Source organism: Columba livia, chromosome 3 (assembly GCF_036013475.1).
Source record: "Columba livia isolate bColLiv1 breed racing homer chromosome 3, bColLiv1.pat.W.v2, whole genome shotgun sequence".
Classification (NCBI taxonomy): domain Eukaryota; kingdom Metazoa; phylum Chordata; class Aves; order Columbiformes; family Columbidae; genus Columba; species Columba livia.
In genome coordinates, this window is record NC_088604.1 from 21,035,097 (window position 1) to 21,056,407 (window position 21,311).

Genomic DNA, 21,311 nt, shown 5'->3' on the forward strand with positions numbered 1-21,311 from the left:
TTTTTTTTCTCCTGCCATATATCAAACATTTAAAGAGAAACTTAATCTTAAAAATATGAATATGTCCACTTTAATAAAAGATTTTATTTCCTGGAACAAATCATCTGGTTCTTTCCTTCACATAACCTTATGTAAATATTTCAATTTATTTTACAGCTGGTGAGAAGCTAGGACATTGTGTTGTAATAAATGTTATGGATCCATTTAATGTGTCATAATGAATTTATCTTACTTTAAAGTTAACATTGCTGTACATGATATGTAACAGTGTTTGTAAACTGTTTTAATACTGTTTTTAATGTTTGGTATTTTAAAGATAAAGACAGTAGATATTAGGCAGATACAATGACAAATTAGGAAGTCTCTGCAATAGTTCATATTTCTTTCTTAGTAGAGCATATGCTTTAATGACAAAACCACTGGATTTTGTCTCATGTTAATGCTATGATATGCATAAGAAATCTCAGTTTACATTTATTCCCTTCAGACTGTAATATTTTATTGCCTGAAAAAAAGAAAAATAAAAAATAAATTTAAAAAAATAATCCCAGTACAGATTTATTGTTTGTAAAAAATACTGATTTACTGAAGTAAAAAAACCAAAACCAAAACCAACATAAGTGTCAAAGCCTCAGAATAGACAAAATAATAGTAAAACCCTTGATTTTCTTCTTTTTTTTTTTTTCTAATGCACAATTTTTCTGGAAGAACCAAACTATATGGGTTGGTACAGGGAGCAATTATAAAAGTAGATGAACTCAGAGTTCCCGGTATCTAAAGGAATGTCAGATTATCTATGCTATTTTCTCTTTCTTTATAGTGCCAGCTCTAAGAAATAGCTGTTTAAATGATGCTTCATGGAGTATGGAGTGCCTCTCTTACCAGGTCGCTCATAGACCAGGACCTCCTGCTGCAAGCAAATCTATCTCTAGCGTTTTCCATGGCATGGAGGGAGATTATACTGCAGATAGAACCAGACCCTTCCCAGAGTTGCAGGGACAGGTGAAAGACCATGGTGTGCTCGTCAAAAGTTGTAACAAAGGGTCACAACTTTCAGCAAGGGAAATTACAGAGGGGCATGAGGAAGCAGCTCTTCACCATGAGAGGGGTGAAGCCCTGGAGCAAGATGCTCAGAGAAGCTTTGGGATATCCAGCTGGGTGCTTCCAAAACTCAAGTAGATGAGCCTCATGGCCAACTGATCTAGTTTTAAGTTAACCTTCCTTTAAATGATCTGCAGAATCCCTCCCAGCTGTATTTTTCAACTTTCTTTCCAACTGGGGCACTACAATTCAGTTTTAACAACCCAAGAAGTTGTGTTAATTAGTTAAAAATATTTATATTTCTCTTTCAGTAGAACAACCAAACTTTCTATGTTCATTTTTTGTATTATTATTTGTACAGGTGTATTTCCTCTTGCTATATCTAACTGTGTAAACAAGTATATAGAAATAACTGATGCTTTCATTCAAAGAAGGAAAATTTGCGTGGCCACATATCGTGATATCTGCACAGTTATATATAAAAAAAACAAGCAAACAAAAGACTGTGTGTTAATTTTTACAAGCCTTCCTTATGGTGTGAAATGGTAGAGAATTTTAAGCTAAAAAGAGTATTGTGGGAGGAAATATAGTTCTTTTTTTCTAAATACAGCAGCAGGAGAAATTCTGAAAGAAAGTATATACAGGTATTTTGTATTTAATAATATCAATTAGTATTAACAGCTACTAAATAGAAAGGGTTGCCAGGGTCAGTGAGTCCAATTTCCTGTTTTTTTAAGCAATGCATTGGATGATATCTCATAATAGTTCCAGTCTCTGTCCCACAACTGTTTTGGTTTTGGTTTGCTTTCAGTTTAGCTTTCTGTTCTCAGAACTCCCACTGGAAGATTTGTTGGATTTGTGTCTAGACTGCAAAATATATTATATCCACAAATAAGTTAAAATATTATACTGATCATAATCTCTGCTTGATGGTACTCTATGAAAATCAATGGAGGGATTAATTTTCTTGGTCTTTCCACTTATTATATACTAAGGGACAAACAGTGAGAAGTTTATGAGGCTGCTCTGCAAGGCAGTGGATAGAACTCATGGAATCTTTTATCAATGTTAGAATTATGATACTAGGGGACCACAGAAACAGTAGGTTAAAATTTGATTTAAAATTTGGTGGGAAGCCATTACAGGGAGGAAATTGCCAAGGCGATCACGGTCTGTATTACTGAGCATGTAGCCTGCAGCATCATGTAGTAGTCAGATTAGTCTCTGCATGACAGCCTTTATGCTCTGATATCCTTCTGACCAGCTTCCTTGGTCCTGACATAGTATAGATTAAAAAGATGGTCTCTAACTGTGAGAATTTCCAGCATGAGCAGAAGAGAATATATGCCTGGGGTGATGGAAAAGAGCAGCACGAATAAGATTCAGTAACTAAGATGCCTGTACATAGATTTCTAAGTATATGTATCTACAGATACATCATGTATATTGCTTCTCATCCAGGACACAGTAAGCTAAACAAAAGCATCTGGTGTGTTATCTGGTTCATTTGATTAGTGGAATATTTTCTCCTGAGCTCCGCTTGATGTTGTAGAATAGCACGGATCTCCTGTAAATCATATATTGTATCTACAGCCCCATGCACATCCTGAATAACCTGAAATATCGCAAAACATCAGTGTTTAAACAGCTTAAACAAACAGTTTAAACAAAATGGCTATTTTAGATTGAGATAAATTTCTCTCTAGTTTTGATTATTTTACTGATGAAGATCATACTGTGTTATCCAAATATGGGTACCTAATTTCATGTGAGACACCATAGGGCTTTCAAGACACCCACTTGGGGCTATCAGACATGGCACAGGATTAAAGGGTTTCCTGCCTGACACTGGGGCAACACCTGGAAGGTACACACCGCATCTGAAATGACACTGGATACCTAGGTTCAGATCATCGTCCCCCTCTTTAGATGCCCATTACCAATGACGTGAGAGAAATGTCTACTACTAGCATGCATGTGGACACCTACACACAGCTGTCTAATCTTGAGCTGATTCAATTGGGTACAATGAGACCTGAAGACTTCTGGAAGCTGCAGTGGCAGGCCAGCCTGGACACTGCAGCACTCAAAATGACACTAGGGTATAGGTATAGGGTAATAGGTATCCAGTGCTGCTTGTCATGCTCAGCATTAGCTGAGAGAGCCCCAGTGACTTGGAGATTTCACACAAGACTTCCAAGGGACCCTCACCCTTCTAGAGAGGCAGCTGAAAGCCAGGCAGAAAGCTCTAAGGCATCTAAGGCAGCATTATTTTCTTAGCCAGTTGAGTCTAAACTACACTTTATATTCAGTCTTACACCTTGAATACATTCAAGACCTCATCTTTTCATAGGTGACGACTGAGGAATGATGTGTGATGAATAAGCTTTTTCACCATCACAGTTTCCTTCTTCTCCATATTTTCTCAGGATTCTTTTATTTATTTATTTATTTATTTATTTATTTATTTATTTATTTTATTGGTTTTCTATTTTTTGTCATATGTCACTGCTGGAAATGAGAACTTGTTTTCTGGAGTGGAGTCAGTATGGCCTTTTTGCCAAGACTTGTAATTTAGGCTTTGATTGAGCTTCTTAGCTCTTTGAGGATTTAAAGCCTGAGACAGCTCAGATCAGTAAACAGTAGAAGGAAGCTAAAATTGCTGTTCAGTTAAAAATTCATACATTCATCCAGTGTTTACTGTTTGAAATCTCTGTATAGTCCTATAACCAAAGAGAAGATGCTTTATGTAGGCACCTGCAGGAATTATACCATCCAAGATCTGATCCTCAGTAAAAAAGTATAATAAGCTTATTGCTGAGTACTTCCCAAGCCCTAGTTATTGATATCCAAGATGCTTCAAAGTAAATACTATAGTTTAATCCATTGTGCAAGACACTTTCATATCTATCTATCTGTCTATCTATCTATCTATTCATTTATTTTAGGAAAAAAGTGCATGTGGGTAACTGAGCAAACACAACTTTTTATCATTTTAATTTACACTTTAGTTTATTGCAAAAAATTTGAATTTTTGTATTGTTACAAATCTAACCTAGAGTCTAGTGCTGACAGTCTATTCGTCAGAAACCAGCATGTTAGAAAACATTTATAAGCACATGAGTTGCTTATCTCTTACTTAAAATTTCACAGAAATGTTTTAGTCATGGTGAGACCTTTACCTATAGGAAATTACTGGAAAAGACAAAGTGTGAGGAAGAAAAGCACAGAAATATACAGAGAAGGCAAGAAGGAAACACGTAAAGGCAAGTAACAGTGACTTATGTCAGGAAGAGAACCACATTTCAACTCAGTTCAGAGCAGTGAGATGAACATGGAAATCTGTAGTGAAACAAGAAAGAAGTTTCAGATTCTCACTCCAGAAGTTCCAGAGGAGTAAAGAAGACAATTAGATTAGCATAGTCCATAACCTCTTTGTTAATGAAGTCATAGAGCAACGTGTTCAGCAACAAAGAGTTGAGAGGTTTTCAACTTGGATTAATGATTTTGCATTAACTAGAAGACTGTCATGTACCATTTTCCTTTTGGAGGTGTTAAACAGTTTGTATAAATTTATGTCATTAAGTTCTTGTGTGCTAAGGCAAAATTACCATTTGTCATGAATTCAGTGATATCCTTTCTCTGGAACTATTCCACACAATTTGGAGCCTTTATGCTCATGTATTTCACAGGTTTCTGGAACCTATAAAATTCTTAATGATAGTGGCAATTACTGATTGTGAATATTACTATTGGCTATATCTCAAGCTATAACATTTCATCAAACACTTTCAGTAACAGTACATTGCACTGTGGTACAGTATGTTTACTCCATATGAATCTACATCCCTGCTGTAAGAAGTCCTTATAAAACTTTCTTCTTAAACTCAGTAGAGTGTTTTTTAAGCTTCTTGTTAGTCTTTACTTAATAAAAATATTAGATATACCTAGTCTTCCTTTTTCAAAGTTGGCTACTTCTATTTTTTTTTCCTGAAGAACCTAGATCTAAGTCTAAACCTCAATGTTCATTTGCTAATGACTCCTAACTGTCCATTGTTTTTTAAAATCTGTCAGTGAGCAATTGATTAACCTACTTTTTTTTTTTTTTTAATTGATATAATAGAATGCAAATTTTTCAATCAGAACTGGTTCCAAAATCACAGGAAGAATCAAGTATGGGATGGTCCTACCTAACACTGCCAGTTATTAGAAAATAATATTTTTATGAAAAAGGAAGTTTTATTTAATAGTAAAATACATTCTATTTAAAACAATTTTATGTATGACAGCATTAACCAAAGACAGTTCCCACATAAAGTACCTTCCACTTTTAATATTTCCAATGATAGACATAGACATATGCTAAAGTTATTTCAGGGTACCCTGACTGAGAAAAAGACTGTCATTCACTAGTCCAGCAGAAAAAAGTCTCCTTGCATCAAGAAAGAAAAGCAGCAACAGGTTTATATGATTATTCCCCTAATGTTGGATCGTTTTGTATATCAATACTTTTAACCAACATTTCTCTTTTGGGATAAACTATCCTGTTTTGTGTTATTTGCAACTTAAAGAGCGGTAGTTTAATTTGGATTTATATACAGAAAGAGAACTATTTTAAACACTACTGTCAGCATTACCAAAAGCAAAAGGCCTCGGCCTTTTTTCTTTTTGTAAAATACTGAATGCTTTATACTGGCCTGTTAGCTGTGATACAAACATTTAAAAGTTCTGGCATTAAATCACATGTAGGAAGTACTTTTTCTATATTGCTCTAATATTGCCAAAATGTATTACAGCTAACCATGGGTTTCTTTTAACAGCTTGTGGCCAAGCCAATGTGAACTTTACTTTTTACTTCAACAGCTCTTGTGTTTCCCTCAGATCTTAAAATAATAATAGAGTTAATAAAATGCTGAAGTTTTAGATGAAGCAAATCTTCCATGAAAAACAAATTAAATCCCACTAGTATGTGTTTCATTGCTTTCAAGAAACAAGTACTAAATTAATCTAAATTAGTTTTTTTGTTTGTTTCCATGACTACTTCATCTCTTATAACTGGGTTTTAATTTTTACTAGTAAAGTAGTTATCATCACTGAATTTTTTATAACACAAAACCACCAGTAAACAGCCCACAGTGACAAGGATAACTGCTGTCTTCGGGTATAAATAATTGAGTAGTATGTGTGAGAAACGAGTCTTTTGCCTACTCTAGACAAAAAAATTGTATCCAAAAAGAAAAAGAGGCCTGGACGGATGTCTCTGGTAGCTAGCAATGCCCCTGCACAGTTTGCAAATACATTTCAGTTTATTCCTTGACTTGTATGCACAGGTGTGATCTGTGATGTTAGCACCATGATTGTTTGGAATGCTACTTACCTGAGTGAAGGTAAGCACACAATAGAGAAACATCTCTGCATTTCATGTATTTAGTAGACTATCCTGCAGCAGTTCAAGGCAATTTCTTTCTCAAAAGCCTTCAAATGTAGATAAGGTGAAAAATAATAACATAAATTGTACTTGTTAATACAATAACAAATTAAACCTAAGTATTCTTAGTAATCCTATTGTTTTGGTTTGTCTTTTCATTGTCTTTCATTTCTGGATTTCCACCTAAGGCAGAGCTGTTCCTTGACTCAAAGCCCTGTATACTCCATGGAAAAACTCATATTGGCAGCAAGGAGCTTTTGGCAGAGTCCTAAATTCTTTTATTGTTCCTTGGAAAAAAACAGACCTGAGCTCATCTTCCTGACACTCTGATAAATCACCTAGATTGCTTATTATTTTAAAAGAGAGGAAAAAAACAGAAGTGTAATACATTAAGACTGTTTTAAATGTATTGCAAACTTTCTCCAGAAAACAGAATTCCCACAGCACCCTGTGCTTTTTTTTTCTTTCCATAATGGTCCAATAGGCTGCTGTGGTTATGTCAAGGGGCTAGAAATGCAAAAGTTTTTCACCAGCTGTTTTCCCTGAGACATAGAACCTTTATGTGGCAAAGACTTGGAACAGTGGCTGAAGGTGTTGCCATATTATATCCTTTAGAATTTGTCTACGTACCGTTTCCATACATCCTAGATGTACTTCCTTGCAAAGAAATCCTTGCCAGGAGGACCAAGGACATGACTGTTCCCCAGTACTCTTCAAGACTCAAGAAGTGGAAAAGGCACAAAGACAGTTTATTTTAATTTTTTTTTGTGTGCAACTTCAAAATCTGCAGTGATAACACTACATATCTTAATTCCAATTGCGGTAACTTTCTTTATTATTCTTCTTCCCTTTTATTGGTGTTCATCTTCCTAATGTACTCCCCCTCCCGCCCCATATCTTCCTGTCTTACTGAATACAGACTCAGCCATCTACATATCAGGATAATTCAATTATGGTATACCAAAACTTGATTTGTACTTAGGTTTCTTATGATTAAAAATCAAAATTACTGCTAAGACACAACATATACAAAGGAATGTGAAAATGAAAGTGTATTCATCACACAAGTTAACAAAGTGCCCCCCCAAAAAAAACCTTTAATGATAAAATGTTGTTACTTCCAGACTTCAGCACAAAGCAAACAAAAATTTGAATCATACAAATTATTAGCCACAGCATCAGGAGACATCACTATTGAGCCAGTTCTGTCTGCAAACATACTTGTGGCCTCCACACGCTTTGAAATATATAAATAATCGTCATTTCTACATGCAGCATGGGTTTAAAGTCAATTGTCTGTTACATTTCCAAAAGCAAAGATGAGTATGTATTATCTGGTGTGGCAGGGAAATAATTTTTTTACTGAAACAGGAAAATTACCTCTCATGTGTGTTGCAATTCCTATTTCCAAACAGAAAAAAAATAAAAAAATAATGTATATTTTCCACCACTATAAATAAACTAATCATATTGAACTGTTTCAGAAGTTGATGTAAGGTTATCAGAGAAAAAAAGATGGAACTAACCTAATACAAAGTAAAAACAATTTGTCTGCTGACTTGCAAAATACAGTTGTAGTCTCCAAAGTTTTTAGGCATTTTCCATAATTACTGGGGAAATTATAAAATATATAGGTTTCACCGTTGTCAAGGGTTAAGATTGCGGGGTGACAATAAAACCCTGGCAGATGTATTGTTAACCCCCTCTCCCCTCCCCCACTTCCCCCTCCCTCTCCCCCCTTTCCACTAAGGAGAGACAATTGGGAGGAAAAGAAGGACAGAGTGAAGAGAGTTGGAAAAAAATTAAAGATGTTTTACTAATGCTACTAGTAAGAATAGAGAAAATAATACAAAATATACAAAACCAATCTTGAAAGTCTCAGCAACTGCAGAGCCGGCACCCAAAGTCCTGGATTGGATTCTTCAGCCAGCCGGAGCTGGATTCAGTCTCTCACTAGGCCTCAGTTCACAGGGACGACTAGCAAGGTCCTCTCCTAATGTCGGCCATAAGCAGAAGGGAAAAGGGAAAAGCGACGAGATCCTCATGATCTCCCACTTTTATATGAAGTATTCACGTGAATGGGGTGTTATACACAGTTGGTCAGTTTCTTGGTCACTTGCTTCTCGTCGCCCCTCTCGCGAGATGTCCATCCGTGCTTATCAATAAGTTTGCATTCCATTGCTAGGTTTACCAAAACATGTGTCTGGTGCTCCAGGAAAATGCAGTTAATATGAAGGCTTTAGCTGACAGGCAAAATTCACTAAAAGAGAAACTTGTTTTTATCAAAACCAGGACAACCGTTTTCCAGGAGAAATTAACACCAGACTAGAAGAAAAAATTCCCACAGGGTGGACTCAGAAAAAGAGTAAAAAGCAACTGAGAGAGAACCCTATAGCTATTAAAGGGTAAATGGGTTAACACTTTAAAATATCTTAATAGCATACTTTTTTAGTAGTTGATTTAAAGATTAACCAGCCCTCCAATTCCCTCTGCGTCATAAAATGTGCAAAAGTGAAAGCAAGGAAACCATTAATGCCTCCCACTTCTTTCTAAGTATAAATTATGGTATATGAGTTATGAATGTGCACAAGAAAATGGTTCAGAAAAAAACAGGTAACTGAGTTGGCTGAAGCCCATAAAGCTGAAAAATAATTTGAGAAGTAGGTTGATAAAAATGGGAGGAAATCCACTTACGTTTATTCAGTCAAGAATGCATGTTTGCTGTGACTGCTCAAACACTATCTTTATGGACATTTACCTAAACTACGTGCATACATTTTTTTGGCCCATTATATTTGTCTCAGTATGTGTTAGTGTCAAAATTTCATTTTCCAATACAAAGAGCACTGATCTTAAACTCCAGTTTTACTCTGGTCTAAATGGTGAGAGTTAGGCATGTCCCATAGAGGCAAACACTAATTTCACAGTTTCCAAAGAATATAATGCAACAGTACAGACTACTTACTACCTTATGGTTCCCCAAAACTGATGCCTGAATTTCTTCCTTGCTGCTGTGGTTTTCAGTCATATCAGACACTATTTTAGACAGTGCAGCAGAGACTGAACTGGATATGTCTGTCTAGGTATAATAGACACATAATTAAAGACCATATCCAAAAGCAAACCTTTCTCAACACCCATAGAGCAATTTTTGACCAACTCTAATTGCTTAAATAGCCATAGTCTTAATTGTTGATGTCATTGCATGACAAAGCACTTAAAAAAGACACTTGAACAATCATATTACATTTATGAATCATCCTCTGAGACTCTGATGCTTAAACACCTTTTTAGCTGGGTGTGACAGACCATGTCCTATCTATACTGGGACAGATGGAAACTACTATAATACATATGTGTTCAGTCAGAGAGAATCTGAGCCAGTAAGCATTAAGTAATGCGTTTCAGAAAGAGTTGCATTAATCTCTTATATTTGTCAAGTTTTATATAGTTCCCATAAAAGTTCTCTCATTTTCTGTTTCCCAGTCTATTATGAATTTTAGCAGGAGGGAACTCCTGGAGTAAAGCAACTCCAAGCAGTTAAGGTTCTTGGCCATAGACTCTGCAGATGAGGATGAGAGATTTTTCTGGAGTGTCCCTATCAATCTACAGAGCTTAAATCTGGGTGCTCTTGCCACTGTTTTCATTCAGCTGGTAATATAGGTTTCAAAACTGGGCTCCCGCTGCTGAAATTAGAGGTTCAAATAACTTCCATTAAGAAATATATAAATAAATATAACATTGCTTTAACTTTGAATCTTTGGCTAATCTTAGGACTCTTCTTACTTACATGAACAGAGATTTAAATAAAAACTATATATGTCTTTTCATTAACTCCCAGGGGCCCTAGGTCTAAAAGTACTTTCAACATGGTGTCTTAGGTAGACTTCTGAAATATTTGTTAGGCATTTAATCTGATTTAAAGCTGCTTGACTTTTGCTAGCTAATTCTTTTTTAATAGTCAGGATTTCAGGGATGCTTGTTGTTTTGTTTCTGGATGGTTCCTTATTGGTAATTTTGAATGTGCAACCCTGAAAAAAGTGCTAAAGTTAAATGAAAATATGTATTTTTTAAGAATTTTAAAATGAAATTGTAATATCTTCTATTTCTTAAAAATATTATTCAAATTTTGCTGAAGGCTGAATCATAACAAAAAAAAAAAAAGTTCTTCCATCTCTCTATCACTGGAAAATAAAAAATAAAGGAGACACTTTTGGAACTAAAATTAGAATTTTTTTTAATTACAGGTGGTTATTAGACTTCCAGAAAATTTCATCAAGTATTGTTTTTTACTGTAAAAAACATTAATTCTTTGAAATGCCTCACAGTAGATCTTGATGGCAGATAAATTCTGATCACAGAATCACAGAATGTCAGGGATTGGAAGGGACCTCAAAAGATCATATAGTCCAATCCCCCTGACAAAGCAAGAACACTTAGATAAGACTACACTGGAAGGCATCCAGATGGGTTTTGAATGTCTCCAGAGAAGGAGACTCCACAACCCCCCTGAGCAGCCTTTTCCAGTGCTCTGTTACCCTCACCAAGGAGAAGTTTATTCTCAAATTTAAGTGGAACCTCTTGTGTTCCAGTTTGCACCCATTATCCCTTGTTCTACTGTTGGTTGTCACCAAGAAGAGCCTGGCTCCGTCCTCGTGCCACTCACCCTTTATATATTTGTAAACATTCATAAGGTCACCCCTCAGTCTCCTCTTCTCCAAGCTACAGAGACCCAGCTCCCTCAGCCTTTCCTCATAGGGGAGATGTTCCACTCCCTTAATCATCTTTGTTGCCCTGCGCTGGACTCTCTCCAGCAGTTCCCTGTCTTTCTTGATCTGGGGGGCCCAGAACTGGACACAATATTCCAGGTGTGGTCTCACCAGGGCAGAGTAGAGGGGAAGGAGAACCTCTCTCAACATAAAGGAAGTTTACAAGCTGTCCTCATGTGTGACACCACAAAAACAACAGACAGGTGGCTGAGATAAATTGTAGAATATTCTGTAATTTCTTCAAAGTGGGTTTTCGCCTATATTTTTTCATAAGTTTAATATGCTCTTTAGAATTATAATCATCTATGTTTTCTGAATTCTACCAAAATCTGAGTTTCTGTGGAAAGTGTAGGTTATTCTTTCTTCTGTGCATTGTAGTATGTTTCATTTATAGCACTATTTAATTAGGTCTTCTACTACCTAGATTCCCTGTTGGGTACAAGTTCGTCTCACCCAGAAATCTCAATGACCCGGTCTCACCCACCTCTCCCACATCTTATATTAAAAGCATGTATTTTAGCCATTAATATTTTATTTGAGAATCTCAAATTATCTTGCAGAAGAAGGACAACATACGTATAATACTGACGCCTGAAAATTCAGTCTCTGAAATACATAAAGAGAAAAGATGTAGACAGTCAAAACGGTGTAATAGTATCAAATATGTAGAGGTGGGAAAGGCTGCGAACAAAGTGACTTTCTCTATATAATAGTCACATTCTAAATTTGTCTCTGTGAGTGGGAGAAAGCTACTGATGACTCTTACCATCCTTGAAAATGTAGGATTATATAACGTATGCACATGTCACTGAAGCCTATTTGTTGAGGATTTCTCATTAATCTGAAACAAAAAAGCTGTGCAGTGATTGCAAAAGCTACTACCTCTGGAAAGACAAGGAAAGGAAAGAAAGGGTGAGAGAAAGCATATAACATGCATAAATGTGCTAATTTAATTACACTCTTTCAATTTTTCTGTCACAAGTCTTTGATTTCTGTGCCCATTGAGTTGAATTCCCTCAGGTCTGAGAGTAGATAGATCTGCCCAGAAACCTCTTCCATTTTTGTCAGTGTTGATTAAAATGTAATTTTTTAATTATTTTTTTTTTCAAAATAAGATTTCAGAACTCACACCAGACACAAAATTCAAAGGTTTTACTCCAAAGCAGAAATATTTGTTTTCCTATTTCAGTGTTTTCTGTGGAATATATTCTAATTAGCCCTAGCTGCATTCAGTCTGTGTCCTCTGCAGTGCTCCCAGACATCCCAGGAGTGTTTTTGTAAGCAGTGCTAAGAGCTGCCTGCAAACCTGCTCAGTACCTGCTCTTACTGATCCTCACAGTCCTCTTGGAGAGCCACCTAACTATCATTGCATGCAATATTAAACAGTTTTATGGCTGCCAGATAATTATTCACATCCTACAAAGCATCTTTATAAATAGCCTTAGTTTAATATATATGGAAGATAGAGAGGAAAAATAACCAACTCACTACAAACACTCCTCATTGTCTGTCTTCATGTCCTGCAAGCCCTACGTAGAGTGGATAGACTTTTCAGTCCTTCTTCTGCCTACTGCCTGCATCAAAGTAAATGACTTTGCTATTTCCACCTCTAGCTGGTTCACTTAGGAATAATATTTTGTTCCTATTTCCATCCGTTAGATGACTCAATTATTAACTGTAGCTCTATTGGAATGGCAGGAGTCAGATGCTCAAGTTTCAAGTAGGAGGTCATCAAACTTGATGAATTTTTGAATACTATCTTATATGAGATCACATATGCAAGTATGGAGCATCTCTCTTGCTTGCAGATGCTTTTAATCAGCGTGATAGTTATGGGTATCAGAATGCAGGCTAGTGAAATATGAGGCTGAAACACAACTTCTGTTTTTTAATCAGATGAGTCACTGAGACATAGAATTGCTACAACATCGTTTATTAAAATACTATTTTTAGGAAGAAGATAAATCTGAAAATAATCAAGTTTCTTCTCTTTGCAGAAAACCCATTTGATTGTATGGCAAGTATTAAAAAGGCCCCCAACAGATGCTGACATGTTTTGTTGACATACAAGCTGCTAGTGTTTTATTTTGTCAAATTACTTTCTGTTTTTCATATTGCAGAACAGAAACATTGCAATGCACAGTTTATTTAAAAGACATGAGTTGACCGGCAGTACATCCCTTTCATTATTCAGTAAAATTTTGCAGTATTAGATCTCAAGTGTCTTAATCTTTTCTTCTTGATGCAACAAAATAGCAAGAGTATGTGCATTTACCAGGATGTTTCAAGACATTTCTTTCAAAGACCAAGAGAAACTTTTCCCTTCCTTTGAAAACAGTTTTATTTTCAACAAAAGAAGAAGTACAAATTTTATAATATATAAATTGGGAAAAAAATTTATTACAAATGAAATTGCACCCATTTTGCAACTGAACAATCAGAAAATTCGTAAAATAAATGTATTTCTTAGACTGAAACAAAAATATGGTCTATAATTGTATGCATACACTATAATAATATAACACTCTAATGGCTATTGACATGTGTCTCTTCCACTGACACATTCTAATTAAAAGCTGGCACAATAAGTAGGATTACTAGGATGGAGAATTCAGGAGAGGGAAGGGAGCAATAATCCAACACACAGAAATCCTGATTTAGCAATCAGGAAAAAGGTAAATGTATAACCAAACGATTAAATTTTAAAAACAAATTTCATTTTACAATTCTTAAGCCATTGTTGAAGAGCACTGATGAATTATTTGATGATATTTTAGATACGGTGTGTAAGTCAGTGAGATTTCCCTACTAACTGTGTGTCACCTTGGAGGTAAGCAGAATGAACATAGTTTATCTGTGGCAAGATCTGATATGTCTAATTTATTTTTCAAGTCAAAAACAAAGACAATTCTGCCTCCCAGCCTGGCTCTGGATTCACAGATTACTGAAAACAGTGCAAGTTCTGAGGCTTTCCAGAGAGTTCCCATCCAGTACTGTAATAGATGCAGATGTGGCAGGGATTGAGCTATGAGGTAATGAAGAACCGTGTAATGAAAATGTTAATTAGCTGAAATTAGAGGGAAAAAGCAGACAACTTTTGTAGGTACTGTAACCAAAAGTGTCTTTCACTGCACAGAAATGCAGCAAAATGACTCATTCTGCAAAGTGCAGGCTGTTTATAACAAAAAGTTATTCTCCTGCATCCAAGTGCAGAAATCTAACCTCAGCTGAAACTGCAGAGAGTAATGGGCTTAACTTTTGGCCAGTAATGAGTTTCGTCTTGAGGGCAGAGACTCACAAATACTTGATTTGCAACTGATTCTGAAGAGATCTCCATGCAGTTGCCCTTTCAAAATGGTGTTTCCACTGTTGAATTAATTTACATTGAAAAGCAATGACCTCTTTGGAAGGAACCTACATGAGAAGTTAGAGAAAAGTTGTTTCTCCTGTCTTTTTCCTGTCTGTGGGCAATGCAGTTTTGTATAAATAAAGATCAAGACCACTCATAAACTTATCCTGTCTTGCTCCTCCCTCCAGTAGAAAATGTTATTGGCTTGTTCATAGGGATTCACTGATTTAATAGCACACAAGCACTTTTTATAAAAAGTGCGAGAATGCCAAATAGTTTTCAGACCCAGACAGTATTAATTAATCAAAGTATTTACAGTGTATTGCTTCTGAAGGTCAGTGATTCATTTGTATTGCAAAATGGCCACAAAGGAAGACACCAGCAACAGGAATAGTATATGCACAAGGTGGTTGAAATTGCACAGGGAGGAAAATCCAAACGAGCTGTTGAAAATTTGCTAGTATGTTCTTTTCAAAAGTATTAAACTTTTGCGGTCTTGATTACTGAACATAACATCCCATCTCATCAGGCAGTGAATTTCTTAGAATATATCTTCAAATCAAAGGTATTGGCTCCCACCTACTAAACAAGTATATTATCATGACTCAGAAAAAAACAGATCAATCACCTGAATGCCCTTAAGCCACACTGTGTTCCTGAGTTCTGCAAGCTTTCCATATGTCATGCAACGCTTTCCAAATCATCCAATCGTTCCATGGCTGGATTAATAAAGAACTCCTGCATATAAAACCAGGCAAACATGTTAGCAAGCTTCTACATTATCCTGACAGAAACAGAGAAGGAACTGCAGGATTTGTAATTGAGAGTTTGTACACTTTTGAGGTTTAGCAAGTAAAATTACAAAAACGTCTGGAAGATCTTGAGCATATTACCATATCCATTTCTATAAAACAAGGTATTTTCTTTTATTTATTGCCAAATACACAGCAGTTCTGGCATCTGAGTTGTTCTTGACAGTCTCTTTTGAGACTTTATAAACTGCCCAGAAACTCTATGAAACTCTAGTGGGCTTTCCATTTGTATGGAGAAGAGGGAGAGCAGCTGGGCATCAGTAGCAAGTGTAGCAACTGGATCTGACCATTTTGCATGTAGTAACACAAGCAATACAATACTTGTTTAAATTTCCTAAATTCACATTTTATATTGGCACAACAGTTTTTCATCTGCCTTTACCATAAAATCTTATAGAATCTGAAAGTGTGGTTTGCTCCTGAATTCCTCTATCAGCAACACAGATATTTGATAGATATCTGGACAGGTTAAACTATATGCTCATTAGTCAATGGATAGAGACTCCTAGAGCAGAATTCTGAAGTCCTGTTTTAGAATTGAAGATGTGATGAGATGGCTTGCAAGTTCAAACAATTTTCTTCCTAGAGGGCACAAAGATGGTAAATTCAGACATATACATTTCATCAAAGGAATCTTAGGATAAAAATTTTATTAGTATATGGTATTCAAGATTGTTAACTGGAATTTGTAATGCTACATCCTCTGGAAATCTTTGAAATTTTCATCTGCAGACACTGAAGCTGCACTGAGTGGTCCACAAAAGTTCATACAAAACTCAATGGTATCTTTAATATCTAAGTATTTTATTTAAGATATCTGGGTTTTTTTTGAGTGAATTTTTCAGGTAATTGGGATCCTAGTTGTTGTGAAAGTGGTGGATACCCTACATTTTTTGCAAATTCTAGGTCATGGTATCTTGCAAATTCCTGGATCTTTTTTGAATATTAGAAATTCTCATCAAGTCCAGTGCAAGTTTCTTAGTAATGGAACACTCAAAACATGCACAAAGAGAAGCTGTAGATCCTATTGCTCTTAAACAAAGAAATTCACAAAAAAGTTCCTTTTTATCAACATATTTATAGAGTTTACTTCAAAAGAAATTGTCATTTTAATCTTTTGTTACATCATGCTGGTGGATAAAGTTAGCAAGGGCCAGTTATTATCATGTGGTTTATTAGATGCAATCAAGTGTACAAGCAGAAGAGATGTCCTGATGAGAAGTCAGAAGTCTTGAGAAATTACTGTCAGTGTGCGTGAAACTGAGGTCATGCCTAGAGAAAGGCTTGGATTAATGATGTGTCATTTCCTGTAAACACACATTTCAAATACCATGAACCATCTATGACTGCTTGACAGTTACTTGAAATAATGAACGTGTATAATGTTTATTGGTATTATAGCTATAAATATCAAAGAGTTGGTTAAAAAATCTATTTGTGCAATATGGACATTTTTACTTAAAAGTATATTAAACTGTTAAATCGTTAACTGTTACTGATCATCAGACAATAACTGTCACTAACTACTAGGAACAGCATCACAGAAGCTATTACAAGTTTATTTCTTGATGACTGATTTGTTCATTAAGCCATCAAAACCTAGAGCTGTGGTGCCCATGCTTCAGGTCTCCGCAGCAGCCAATGAAGACAAAGGGAATTTGTTCACTGGCTTCAGTGAGCAGCCACTTGATCTTCCCGCCCTACTTGAGATGTGCAGGATCTTCTGGGTAAAAACTCTCTGAATTTCTCTCTGATTACATTTAATTCCCTACTCTGTTTAAATATTCTCTTGTTGTAGGATTGATATACACTAATGCAGCAGAGTTTCTAAGCAAGAACTAGGTTATTTGTGAATGCTTGATGACAAAATTGTCTCCAAAGTTTTAATCAGCCAGTGCAATCTGGTTTGGCATCTCTGTGAAAATTGACTCAATCTCCAGGAGCCTTTCCTTTTACATAAATGCAGGACAATAAAAAGTAACTATCTGCCATGGGTTGTTGATGGCATAAGGGGCTGGTTTTGATTACAGAAGGGATTTTCTGAAATTATAAACAACATGAAAGCCTACTCATTAACATGGCAAAACAAGTGACTTTATCCGATTTCCCCTAAGAATCATACCTTTTACAAGGTTGTTTTTCCAGGGTTCAAAATAAAGACAATTTTACTCTTTAGAGAGAGTTAAGAAGAAATTCAGAATGCCAGAAAAACATCTGATTTTGGTCTAAGCTGTCTCCATTCTAATTATTGTAACATTGCTCTTCCCACAGTACTTAAGACAGAATAGATTGCTTGCTACCAATAAGGACCATCTAGTTAACGTTGGAATGAGTGGCTGCAAAGAGCTCTAATGTTGTAATTCCTCACCCTAGTCACATTAAGGTCATTTTTCTTATCATTACACAAGAAAAATTATATAGTTTTAATCTTCTTACACAAATAACAAATTACCCAAATACCCCAAATAATTTAAATGAACAAGAATCAGAAACCCATCTGGACTAACTTTCATGGTAGGTCCTGTGATGCAGCGTGGTGTGACTTTATGATAAGAACTGTATCTGTCACACGTTTAGTCAGTAACATTTGGCAACCTGTGAGATACAATTCAGCTTGGAAGGCCATTTCGGAAACCCTGTCCATAACAAAACACAGAAAACAAGGTCAGACTCCTAAATGGTACTAGTAAATAAATGCCAAAGTGCAAATGTTTCTCCTTTTAGACCTTTCAGAGAAGAAAGAAGAATTAGATGAAGTTATGACACAACACGGAGAAGAAAATATAATGAGTGAATCTTGTGGAAATTCAGTTTTGTCTTTTCTTCTTCTTGCTACGTAGTAGACAGTTAACACTTTAATGGATCCACATCTCAAATGTAGCAGTAGTTACCATGTACTTCTTTAACTGTAACAAAGAAAAAAATCTATATTCTCCACCAGAAACACTATTAGGTTGTTATGGATAATAAAAGACATGGCATAATCTGCATACACAGCTTTCAGAATGCCAGTCATTCTACATTTAGAAAAGTCAGACTTGCTTGTTGGTTTGCAGCAATGCTCCCTGCTGCACTGAAACGTGCTCAGAATAAACTGTAGTGGAAGAGAATCTTTGAAGTTTTGGGGGATATTTCTCATTAATACAGTCATTCATTTCTATTCCTTCTTTGAGACTCATGTAATTTTCAACCCACCTCTGGAATCTCCTTTTCTGAATAAAGGATGACATAATTCCAGGGTCTTGGTCTATCAGTATGATTTTTGAGTGCTCAAGTGTACACCATGAAAGGCACAAATTTGCTGCTTTTGTGGACATTAAAAGACTTTTTTCACAAACAGACCAATAAGGAGACAAATCATTCCAAACCTCAGATATAATTAATTGATTTGTTGGAGGTGAGTTATTTATATTCCTCAGTCAAGCTAGAAGTAGTATTGGGACAAAGCAGTTTATAGATATTCTACACCTTAATTCCAGCATGCTCCTCAAAATGAGAACAAGAGACATAGAAAAGGAAAAGTAGTCCTCCCAGTTGCCCAGACCATAGAAGAAATAATTTATGTCCTGGTGAGTCTAAAAACCACTGTTTAAAAAAAAAAAAAAAAAAAAATCTATGTTTTACTTAAATTTTTCGAACTGTAAATATTCTGGCTCAACTTATAGACATATTGAAACAAAAAAGTAAGACCATGCCGTAAAAGAATAATACTTTTGAAGATGACTTGGTTGTTCTGATATCCTCCCCTAAGAGTAGGCTGATTCTTTGTAAAGATCTGAACCACATTCAAGGCAAAGCAGTTATCAGTGAAGAGCTCTTTCAGCAGCCTAAGTCTTCATTTGGCAGCCCCTCTGCAGCCAAAAGGAGGTCTGGGCCTTTTCTCTTTGCAGACAATAAACATAAACACTCCAAACATGGTCCTAGCCATTGCCAAGAACCTTTATATATATCACAGACTTTAAACCTTAAGCCTGGGATGAGCCTTTACCAAGGGTCCAATTGAAAATATTCTCAAGAGATATTATTTTTGCAAGCTAAGCTTTCCTTTGACAGACCCTCTACACTGCCACTCCAGGTGTCCCTGAGGTATTTGTGTCTTTCTTATCTTCCCCCTAACCCTAACAGTAATCCTAGTGCTATCCCTAAAGTTAAGCCTAACCCTAAGCCTAGATATACTCTGAGTCTCAGCCAAGGATCCCTAGCCCTGGCTGAGATCAGTTATCAGAGAAAGTATTTTGTGCAACCTATCCTCCTTTGGCAGACCCTTTGCAACTCCACTACAAATGGTGTGCTAGGCTTTGACTCATATTCTGTACTCCTACTGTAAGCCTAATACTAAACTTAAATTTTTATCTGGGCTGAAAAAAAAAAAGAAATAAAATGGTCTCAGGCAGTGCTATCCTAGATAAAAAATGTTTCATGGGGTAATTTTTTGTAGCCTATCCCTTCCTTTGTCAGCTCCTTTGCAGCCCCCAATGCTAACCCTAAAGCTAAGGATTATTTTCTTGGGTTAAATCTCAAAAAAGTGCAAGGATGAGTTTTTAGGGCTACAGATAAATCCTTGAGTTTCTGTCGTGTATGTTCATGTACTTACACGTGCATTCCGCATACAGGAGGCAGGGGAAGTTGGAGCTAGGTGATCTTTAAGGTCCCTTCCAACCCAAACCATTCTATGATTCAATGATTCTACAATACTATGATTCTATGATTGATTCTGTATCTGCATGTGTTTCTATTTGTTCTTGTAGGTCCCCTTTAGGTACTGTAAGGCTGCTATGAGGTGTCCCTGGGGACTTCTCTTCTCCAGGCTGAACAAGCCCAGCTCTCTCAGCCTGTCTTCACAGGAGAGGTACTCTAGCTGTCTGATCATCTTTGTGGCCTCCTCTGGACTTGCTCCAACAGATCTGTGTCCTTCTTATGTTGGAGGCCCCAGACCTGGACACAGTACTCCAGGTGGGGTCTCACAAGAATCACAGAATCACAGAATGTTAGGGATTGGAAGGGACAAATCCAGACTGCACTCCCTCAGTTTAGCTGTAAGGATGCTGTGGGAGACTGCGTCAAATGCCTTACTGAAGTCAAGGTAGATGACATCCACCACTCTGCAATCATCCATCCATCTTGTTGTGTCCTCATAAAAGTCAATGAGGTTGGTCAAGCATGACTTCCCCTTGGTGAAGCCATGTTGACTGTTCCTAATGACCCTCTTTTCCCTGATATGCCTTGAGATGGCACCAAAAATAAGTCATTCCATCAGTTTCCCAGGGATGGAGGCTGACTGGTCTATAGTTGCCCGGGTCCTCCTTCTTGCCCTTTTTGAAGACCGTAGTGACATTTGCCTTCCTTCAGTCCTCAGGCACCTCTCCCGTTTCCCAAGACTTGGCAAAGATGATGGAGAGTGGTCCAGCAATGACCTCAGCCAGCTCCTTCAGCACCCATGGGTGCACCCTATCCAGACCCATGGATTTATGGATGTCCAGATTGCCTAATTGCTCCCTAACCCAGTCCTCATCAACTGAGGCAAACTCCTCCATTGTCCTGCCTTCCTCTGCGGCCTCAGTGGTACAGGGCTCCTCAGGACAGCCTCTGGCAGAGTAGACAGAGACAAAGAAGGCATTCAGTAATTCTGCCTTCTGTGTATCTTCTGCCACCAGGGCAGCCACCTCATTCATCAGTGGGCCTACATTGCCTCCAGTGTTAGTTTTATCTGCCACCTATTTGAAAAAGCTCTTTCTGTTGTCCTTGACCCCTCTTGCCAGGTTTACTTCTAAGGAGGCCTTAGCTTTCCTGGTTGCCTCCCTACACCCTCTGACAACAGCCTTATATTCTCCCCAAGTGGCCAGCCCCTCCTTCCATGATCTATAAACTCTCCTCTTCCACTTGAGCTTACCCAGCAGCTCCCTGTTTAACCC